This window comes from Neopsephotus bourkii, unplaced genomic scaffold, assembly GCF_033783945.1.
Source record: "Neopsephotus bourkii isolate Nb327-2 ecotype Australia unplaced genomic scaffold, CSIRO-AGI_Nbou_v1 NB_1825, whole genome shotgun sequence".
In the NCBI taxonomy this organism is placed as follows: Eukaryota; Metazoa; Chordata; class Aves; order Psittaciformes; family Psittacidae; genus Neopsephotus; species Neopsephotus bourkii.
In genome coordinates, this window is record NW_026902298.1 from 13,208,951 (window position 1) to 13,218,354 (window position 9,404).

A 9,404-nucleotide genomic window follows, 5' to 3' on the forward strand; every position below is an offset into this window, starting at 1 on the left:
CAGCATTTTAAGATACATTCTTTAACACCATGCTGTACATGGGCACCTCATGTATTAGTTAATAAAAACTATTGTTTTTCATTAATTACTCCCAACAGGATGAGATTATTTAAAACTCTGCACCAGAATAGTAAACATTTCAACCTTATCACCTTATGCAAATGAAAGCAGCAGCAGATTAAATTAAATGGTATACGTATTTTATCATAAGTTTGAATCATACAGAGGGCAATTAAATTAGAGGTACATAATAGTCTAGGTTATAATACAAAGACAGTACAATGTCTGTGTAAGAAACAGGGTATATTTTTTGCCTTTTCCCTCTCTTACAAGACACTAAAATGCATAATGATCGAGAATTATGGTAATTTTTTAACTGACTTGGCAGAGGCAGTTTCTCACCCTGAAGTGGAAATAAATGTATCTTTTTACTACCAGGCATTTTCACATCTCCACACAAAACCACAAATCCTTCCAAGCTTTGTTATCTTACATTAGTCAACTTCAGAGGTAACTTAGCTACCACCATCAAATTTAACCTACAAGAACCTTCTTTAATGGCTCATCTTGTCATCTTACCCTACAAAGTTAACTCTAACTATTTACCTTCTATATCAGGGATGTCAAACCCTCTGAATCAGATACTGAATAGAAGCTGCAAGCAAAGGGCAAGAACTGAATTTTTACAGAATCCAGATTACCCAGAGTTAAAGCAGCTCTGGCATTCTGTGGTCCTCTTCAACCATAAACAAAAAATTCAGGCAATAAAACCACATCCATTCTGATTCCAAAATGTGGTTCTTCGACAAGTAACTTTTCCTCCAGATATACATGCCCATTTACAGTTAACATGTGCACCAGCATCTGTGTCGTTTAAAGGGAAGGAACCAAGAGTTGCAGTAGTCTTTTCACCTTTAGACAACAAATAAAGCAGTCTTCTCCCTGCAAACATTCACATCACCATACAAAACGAAACACACTTAAAACACACAAGGAGATTCAACCATCCTAACCAGCATTCCTAGGCTGTCATTCTTGATCTCACTAAAATACCTGATAGTGTTTAAATGTCCATTCTCTAGATTCATCTCATGGGCACCTGATGTACTTGACTCATTAGTAACAGTCTGGGGTTTTTTTTTTTGACAAATCACCTCCATCAAAGGTACAATAAAATTCAGTTCTTTGCACCACCATAGGTCATACAGAGCACACATAAATTCAGATGCTATCAGTGATGTGCATGCAGAAGCTCCTCCCTTCACAGAAGGTCAGAACACAGAAATGCAGTTTTGGAACAAAAAATGTTAAACCCCATACAAAAAGTCTCACTTGTTTTGAAACATTTTAACTGAGACAGTAGTTAAGGAAAGTTTAAGCTAATGTGAGCAGAGACAGAAAATGAGATATTTCAGCCTCATGATTATCCAGCAGGTTATTAGGTGAGTATAGAAGGACATCATCAATACATTGTTTATCCACAGATCTGTGTAGCTACAACAGATCTAAGAGAAGTATTTATTATCACACACAAGTGACAAAGGTTTCAACACCTACCTAATAAAGAAGAGATGTTTTAATATGTAGTTATCCCTGAAAAGAAAGGGTGCTAATCTTTACATCAATTTCAGATACTTCCTTTTTGGACTAAAATACTCTGTACTCCCCCCAACATTCTTCACTAGCTCTGATTTGTAGTTTAGTGGAGTAATACCCTACATGTATTAAGGACCTCATCAAGTTTACTCAAGTACTTACAGAATTTATTCTGCACAAGGGCAAAACAGCAGCATGGGACTTATCAGGAAAAGCAGGGCAGTGGGGTGTGGTGACTTGCCGACACAAGTGAGCACATAACATTAAAAAGCTTTCACAAGCAGAAGTAACATTACACCTGTTTTAGCTAATTAAAACATATTGTAATGATAGAGGATTACAGGAAGAGTTTTAAGATAACTGCCCAACCAACTGGGCATTACTTATGACAGAGTACTAAAAATACTAATGGAATTCAAATGCTATTGGATGTCACTATGAAAAGCGAAGCTTTAACCTCCAGAGAGAAGCCCTTAGAGGCAAGAACCCAGAAGTAAAGAGATTCAGTAGATGCTACAGAGACTGGGAGAACACACACCCATGTTCTATTTTCAGATGCCTCTTGACTTACTGTCTACATAGAGATAAACCACTTCCCATCACACTTAGCTTTCTCCCAGATTCTGCTAGAAAACCCATGGCTCACTTTAATGAGCTGCTTCAATTTCACTGTAAATGAACTTGCATTAAGTACTTTGAAAAGCATTATAAATTCAAGGTATTCCCTCACTCACTATGCAACATTGACAAGAACCAGACAGCTTTTGAACCATATAGTCAGTGATTGCATTTCATCTCATCATACATTAGTCTGTCCTATCACAGAACTGTAACACCAAGAAACTTAAAAACGAACTTTCCCTACAAAAATGCAGGCATATTTCAATTCTTAACAACAAAACCCCCAAGCTTGAAACACTAAGCAACCTTCAAGCTTTTATCAGATTTAACATTTTGTACTTTTGAAATTACCAACTTGCTGCACAGAATAGGAAATTACTTTTTATGGAACATTAACAGGAAAATGAACTACTCAAAAATAAGTAAACAGCGAACAAACATGAGGTTTTGCCAAAAAGATCCCATCACCATATGAAAGAGAAACTGCAAAATGTAAAGCTTTCAAATGAGATGTCACAACAACTTTCTACTTTACAGGAATGTAACTGAAAAGTGAGTGATATTTATTTGTTTGTTTCAAAGAGATGCATTTCACACCTATATGATGGAAATGCAACTTGCCCAGAGCCTGCACCTGCCCAGAGCTGGGAAACAGCACACACAGATTTAATTAACTTAAGCAAGTCTGCTAGAGAGGTTTTGGAGCACACTTCTCACAAGTAAAAATAGTCTACAAAGAAAATCAGGCATTAGACTACTTCCTGCTACAACATTCATTTGTCCACAGTAATTCAACCTTACCGGATAACATACATTAAAAATGTACTTCAAGATTAAATCTGCTACAGATCAGCGGCTGAACACTCTGACTATATAAAGCCACAAGTGCCATGGAGTGAGGCAGGCAGCCCAGCATTCCAGCTGCCTAGAAATCCTCAGGAGGCCTCAAAGAGATCAGCAGTACTGGCCTGTCTAAAGGCCTGCCTAAGTGCTGCATGTCCCTACAGACAGCACCGGAAACTCTATACTTGACAAGAATGGAAGCCTAGAAGCTCAACTGTGACAGAATGCTCTGCAGCGACATGTTCCTCAGCTCCTCACAGCAATCTCGTTCCTTTTGTTTCAGTCCCTTCTCTCCTGCAGCAACCGATTGCATACATCCTAACTGGAGCTGTAGAACAGTAATACAACTACCACAAACATGGGAAAGGAGGGGAGAGCAGAGAGGAAAGAAGCAATTCACCACAAAGTGCATTCAGGAAATCTTCAGTCCGTTGATGGAAAGAAGTGGCAGATACAAAGTCACTTTGTAGTGGCAGATACAAAGTCAGTTTGAGACAAGCCTCTTGCTGAAAAGAATTAGGAATGGAAGCGCATTTAGGCCCTGGAAAGCACTTAAACAACCACTGCTAGGCTAGACCATATATAGTTTGATTATCAGCACAATTTACTTTGCCAAAAATTTTACAAGAAAACTGGGAGAACCCCACATAGGCCTTTGATAGCTGTATCCAACCAGCAATTACGATATACAAGCAGTCCAAAGCAACAATGATTGCTAATTTAACTAAATAACGCTTCATTACAGCCTAGTAAGAGATTTTCTTAAGGATAAAAACTATAACTAGAAAACTACTTCCCTGTATTACACACTGCTCCAAACTTCAAAGCCCTGCACTGCAGTGAGAATGCTTTAACAAAACCAAGTAATTCAGCATAACAGAGGCCTATGCTCAAATTTCATCACCTCGAGCAGGATATATGTGGAATAAAGCACCAAGGTTCCAAGGCTACCTTTCCTTTCCCCTGAGGCATCTGAATTCACTATCTCAGGATCTACCTGAAGTGATTCTCCCCCTGCTCAACAGTAACTTTTACCAATTACCTTAACATTCCTTCTGGGCATATGTGGGAGGCATTTTAACCTTCCTTCTGGAAATGCTAATCTGTGCAATTTATCCAACCAACAGAGAGAAACTTAAGGATTTACTAAATTTACAGAATTAAAATACTTGTACCAGAAGCAGTTTTTAAGGTAAATGCCTCCCTGGTTTCCAAGGCTTAAATTTCATCCTCATGACAGACTGAGGGTATTCTAGACGCTCCCAGCACTGAAGCAGCCCCACTGCACAGCAAATGTTATAACGAGCATCCAAGCACTCAACTGTTTTGACACTGAGCTACTACAAGGAGTGAAGAGTTACTTCACAGATCCAAGTTCTTTAAGTTCCTGTTAAAAGCAGTAGTCAACTCAACTGTCTAGCCTACAACACATCAATCAGAAACTGTTTGCATGCTATCCCAGGAGTGTGACTGCCTTTATGCAATATACTGGGAAAGCAACTGAAGATAAGGAGAGTGTAGAGAAATACCTTCAAAAGACCAGCACAGGCAGGGCAACACCTGGCACAAACACAGAGTTTTCACTGATGTCTATTTTTATTTAAAGTAAACCTAAGAATGGGGCACAGACCAGAAGACCCCCTCAGAATCCCACTCTGGAACTGGGCAAGTGCTCACTAAACTATGTCCAACATTATCATAGCAACTCCTCTCTATTCTTCATATGCAAATTAGGGATAATAGGCCAAAGAACTGAACACAAAAGTGCAGGGTTCAGATCAGGGTGAGTTCCCAACACCAAGAATATCCTGTGTGAAGAGGGCCAGTAAGATGTTGTTGGATCCACCAGTGCTGATACTTCTCTCCCTCTTTCTCTTCTCCTCTCTTTTGTATTGAATATCGACTAGCTGTAAGTAAAAACACATGGCACAGGACTAGTTAATCATCATTACTATATCTAACCATGTGACTTGTATTTTGTATTAATAAATCATAAAAACTGGTCGTTTGGTGTCATTTCACCTTAGTTCACAGTATCACACAGTATCACAGTAGGTTAGAGATTGGAAGGGACCTCAAAAGATCATCTAGTCCAATCCCCCTGCCGGAGCAGGAACACCTAGATGAGGTTACACAGGAACGTGTCCAGGCGGGTCTTGAATGTCTCCAAAGAAGGAGATTCCACAACCTCCCTGGGCAGCCTGTTCCAGTGTTCCGTCACCCTCACTGAGAAGAAGTTTCTTCTCAGGTTTAAGTGGAACCTCTTGTGCTCCAATTTGTACCCATTACCCCTTGTCCTTTCATTGTTTGCCACTGAGAAGAGCCTGGCTCCATCCTCGTGACACTCCCCCTTTATATATTTATATACACTAATAAGGTCACCCCTCAATCTCCTCTTCTCCAAACTATAGAGACCCAGCTCCCTCAGTCTTTCCTCATAAGGGAGATGCTCCACTCCCTTAATCATCTTAGTTGCCCTGCGCAGTACAAGGGTATCGTGAAACTTGGTCACTGCTCCCAAGGGGAGGAAGGTCACCCTAATGACTAGTTTCAGATCACCTATTAGCACTCTTTGGAGAGGGGAATTGTCTTTATATGCCTGCTACCATTACAGCTTCAAACAGAACTGATAATGATTGAGACAAAGTCTTATTAAGAAGCAACACAGTGATACACAAGATGCAGGACAAACAACCTAACTGATATAGATATTCTCCTGATTTACAAAATAATTCACATCAGCTTATTCTTACAGACTTGTTTCACATTATAAAAGGTCTTCAACAAACAGACCCTTATAAGAATGACAGAAATACCCACCCTGTAATTTTAAACTTAATTTGTAACATTTAGCTGCACTTTTTTTTCCCTTCCTAGGGTATTTAAGCTTATAATAACCTTCACTGGTAGGCATACTACGTCTGTTTTACTAATTAGAAGAAGGGTACTCGGAAGCCAAATCAAAACAGACTACTCTATACATCCTATCTATTGCAGTTCCACAGGAGCAGATACCTGGCCTTGGCAAAATGGTTCAGACTTGCATAAAAAAATATCCATACAGACATAAGAGAGCACACAGGAGAGCAGTCAGTCAGTCATTGGGCTCTTTCTATTTATACAGTCACTATGGAGTGTGAAAAACAGCTGTAGAGTGATACGAGGTGCTCAGACCAAGGTAGTCAGGTCACTCTTCAGTATATGGAGCTCTGGTGTCAAGTAAATTCAAGTTAAGAATCCAAACATTAGGACAGCAGTCATTAATGGCCATGAAGTCAAAATACAGGAGTCTGTCTGAATTCTTACATCTCTGTAATGCAGTCTGCCCCGGGACCGAGTATCAGCAGCTCCATCAACTCAGGATGTACAATCAAAATGTAAGATAGCCTAGAACTAGATGAAAAAAAAAACACCTTGCACTACAAATACGAATAATATTTTCATAAAAACAAATAATTTTTTTGTAATGCATAGTACCTGATTATTTTCCTGTAATTGGTTTGAGCCAGATCTCAAATCTTAGGACACCACCTGGTGGCAGAGTTTACAGAAAATGAGTAGCAGTGTTAAAAATGTTAGCAATATAAATCTTATTCCAATAAAATTTAAATTTGATTCCAGATATCTTATGAGTTTTGTCTCAACAATAAGGGAGGGGGAGGGGGGAGTCAATTGAAAAATACTTTAATTTTACCTAGATCAAGTTACCTACACATCTTAGTATCTCTGTTCACAATTTGGATACGTATTCATAGAATAGTGATTGCTGTTATTCTTTGTACTGGATAGCACAGCCCTGCATAAATTAAGATGCATTTAGCTGACACCTCTTCAAACACTTCTGGGCATTTCAGCTAGAAGTTACATGAAGTTCGGTCTTAGAAACCACATCGGCTCAGATAACAGATCTACATAGATTGCCTAAAACCAATGACTTGTTTCAAACTGAAAACACCAGAACAGAGCACCTACTATTATGATGCAAATGCAGTTGGCTTGTACTGCCACTCCAGTTGGAGCCAAGCAAGAACAGAAACAAAAGACAATACAGTTGCCTTCACCTGAACAGACCTCAGAATAGGAAGCTATTTTCCAAGGTAACGAGTTATGAATCCATGCTGCACTGGCTCTTAGAACCTGCAATATTCATCATAAATATTGCAGTGCTAACAGGGAAATAATTTCAATCTTCAACGAAACTATTAAATTTTCGGAAGGCTTAAGTGTTTTTCAGGTTAGTTTTCGGGGGGCGGGGATGTTTTTGTTTGTTTGTTGGTTGGGTTTTGTTCGTTTGGGGGGGAGGGGGTGTTGTAGGATCTATTAGTCCAGGCTGTTAGTTTAATATAGTAATTGAGGCTTGACTGAAAAAAGTAACAAATAAATGAACAGAAAAAATCAGCAGAAATATAGGAAAAGCAGTCCCGGGAACTGATGCTGAAAACAAAGTCCAAGAAGCCTCAATCCTTTTCTCTCTCAGGTCACACCTCAGAACTCACCTGATCTACAAAGCTCTTTAAAGCTGAACTTCAGAAAGCACAAGAGGGAACATGAGAAGGAAATCTCTTACTTGCATAAGGCGGTTGTTATCAAAACGCTATCAATAAAGGACAACAAAGTATAGACTTCAGTCACCGATGACACTTTTATCCAATGCTCATAAACTTTTCCAAGTTGAAGCTCATAAGCACCCCTGAACAGTTCTTAATATAATTTAAGCCTGCATGCAAACTACCCCACTTTTAAATACCTTTTACTTCATTGTATTCATAACAGCTTCACTCGTTTTAAGTTAGCAGATACTTATCACCACATTCATACATGCTTCCACTAAGACACACATGTAGCAATATATTACAAGAAAGGTAAGTGAGCAACTCTGCCCCCAGAGCCACGTTTCAACCCAGGAAACGCTTCTGGCTGGTATGAAGAGACCTGATGATAGCTACACATCTGTAACAGAGAACCTGCTCTAGCAAAGCTTGCATTGAAACAGGGCAACAACGTTCAGGACTTACTGCAGCAACAAAGGATGCTCACAACACAAAGCAAACCGCATGCCTGCCCCAAGGCAAGATGTCCGGTGCATCCCCCCTAGGCAAGGCCTGCCCCGCTCACCTCCACCAGATCCGGTGCAACCCCCCATCGTCCCAGCTGTCCCCCACCGAGATCCCCACAGCCTCTGCTCCCCGGGGCCTCAGTACTCACACATCACACCCTTTGCCAAGGCAGCAGCCCGAAAGTCCATCCCCGTGCCAGGCCCAAGCAGACCCAGCCACGGCACGTGGCCAAACACACCACCCTCACCAAACCCACTGCCGCGCCGGGCCGGGCCGGGCCGGACCGACCCCACAGAGACCCGCGGCGCACGGCGGGGCGGAGCCACTGCCCAACACAGCCAATGAGCCGGCAGGAAAGTGGGCGCGCTGCACGCCGGGAGGCACACTTGCTCTCCTCCGCGGAGCATGCCGGGAAATGTAGTCCCTCCGGCCTGGCAGCGATGGGAGGGGGGCGTTGCAAAAGCAGTGGGACTTGCGGTGAAGTCGGCAGGATGGCAAATGGTACCACTGGTTACTTGCAAAAACATGGAATAAGCCAGAGTCTCACATGTCCAGAAGAATGGACTTGTGATAACTGGCATAACTGGGAAGCTGTAAAATAGCAACTACTTGTGAACAGATGCCATAAAAAAAAAAAAAGATTAAAAAGGAATTATTTGCAAAATATTAGGCTTCTGTGTAGAAACTCCTTATCAGCATAGACCAGATGACAGCAAAAAGTTACAGGACCTAACAGAAGAAACTGGAAAAGGAAAGAAAACAGGATATATACCATCTCTGAAAATTGAAGAGTTACAAAATCAACTTCAGAAAGAAAGAGAGAAAGGGCAAAATTAGAAGAAAAAGTTGAAATTATGCTTATGCAACCTTTCAAGCCCCCTAATACTGTACAGAATAGAAACTGTACTCCCTGTAGACTAGGACAGAAACATCTGGGGTGACGCCAGTGATAATGACATTAGAGTAAATGATTCCTCATCCCTTTTAAATTCAAGTCCTCCTGTATATCAGGCCAGACCTCTAATAAAACCAGAAGAAACTACTGGGCCTTGGGGTGGAGCAGGAGACTCAAAAAAGACCCCACTTGATCCCATTCAAATGGCTGATTTACAAGTACGCTATAGCTGTAAGCTGAGTGAAATGGAAATTGAATACTTGTGGCAAGTATGTTTAACTGGAGAAGACAGGATTTTACTTGATGGCAATGAGACCAGTGGAATTTGGGGTTCTGTAGTCTATTTAAATGCTGGTCCTGAACCCCCAAACAATCCCCACTTGATAACTAGC

At 40.7% G+C, this 9,404-nt stretch overlaps 1 protein-coding gene across 2 annotated transcripts in view; it reads right to left on the minus strand.

Moving 5' to 3' along the window:
• The window catches only part of ZNF106 (zinc finger protein 106), a 40,587-nt gene extending 32,483 nt beyond the window's left edge, over nt 1-8,104 (minus strand). For both annotated transcript variants that reach the window (XM_061343699.1, XM_061343700.1), the window contains exons 1-2: nt 7,899-8,104; nt 7,557-7,654 (exon numbers count right to left, since the gene is read on the minus strand). The gene's annotated coding sequence lies outside the window, so the exon portion shown is untranslated. The remainder of the gene's footprint in view (nt 1-7,556; nt 7,655-7,898) is intronic.
• Nucleotides 8,105-9,404: the final 1,300 nt, after the last annotated feature.